Source organism: Misgurnus anguillicaudatus, chromosome 12 (genome assembly GCF_027580225.2).
Source record: "Misgurnus anguillicaudatus chromosome 12, ASM2758022v2, whole genome shotgun sequence".
Classification (NCBI taxonomy): domain Eukaryota; kingdom Metazoa; phylum Chordata; class Actinopteri; order Cypriniformes; family Cobitidae; genus Misgurnus; species Misgurnus anguillicaudatus.
In genome coordinates this window covers 36,766,699-36,767,924 of record NC_073348.2, presented here as the reverse complement: position 1 = coordinate 36,767,924, position 1,226 = coordinate 36,766,699, and positions in this window count along the sequence as shown.

The following is a 1,226-nucleotide window of genomic DNA, read 5'->3' as shown; positions in this document are numbered from 1 at the left end:
CCCAAGTTGTCACAATAACCTTTAAAAGGGCCCCATTTAGGTACAGATATGTATACATTTAATACCAAAACGTGTTAAAACGCACTCTTAAAGTCCGATATTAAATGTGTTCTCAGTTTGTGACGCCACAGAAAAAATGTGATATTAACCACCCAGCCAAATTTGAATAATTAAAAAAGTCAATAAATAAAATAACTAATCTTGGAAAAACCTGCAGGATTCTCTGCTCTCAAATGCTGGGGGCATGTCCGGTGTCTCTGCTGAAACCACACCCACTCGCAGAAAAGCTGGTTGTGGCTAGAAGGGATACGGCTAAGCTTGTAAAATCTCACCTGATGAGCACTGTTTCAATCCTGACCCTAAACCTGACATTTTATGGGATTCAGGCCATAGCTGTATCCTATGTAACCAGGGGTGTATTCCAGAGAGTGGGAGTTTACCATCAGCGAAACTCTGAACTTTAGGTTGATTAACCCAAAACCTGCTTACCCTGATCATGTTGGTTCCAAAATACCTGATAGGAGTTAGTTTAATAAACCTCCTACTGGTAACCTAGAGTTAATGCACGCACATAGGAAAAACAAAGACATTTTAAATTTCAAACATACCCGGGTGTGTAACATTACCAGCTTTCTGGAATACCCCCCAGAACTGCTGTTTTTCATCCTAATCCTATCTCTAAAGCCAACATCTTTCGAGATTTGGCCGTAGCTGTATCCCCTCTAGCCCGAATCGGTAAAGCTGCCTCTCTCAACTTTCAAAAACCGCTACAACCTGAATGGATGCTGGCGATTGTGTGAGGGGCGGGGCCATGCTCGATAGTTCATAGTCTGTAACGTATTTCAGAAATACATATATAACGCATTTAGAAACAATTCTCCAAAAGGACCACGCAGACTTTAAAGCGCACCTATTTCACTACTAAAAAACAATGTTATTTTGTGTATTTGTTACAATATGTTCAATGTGTATGCGTGGTTTATGGTAAAAAAAACAGATTTCACTCTATTCCTGAAACGCACGGATTTGAAAAGCTCTGTGTCCTTGATTGGCCAGCTAATCTGTACGTTGTGATTGGTCTGAATACCTCTGACGTCACCAGGAAATGTGACGCCCCGTACCATGTTTGAAAGATTCAGTCACAATGCAATGCTAACAGGAGTTAACTTACAGGCTGTGAGTCCAAGCGGGAGTAATTATGATAATGTCGGTCTTGTCTACATCAC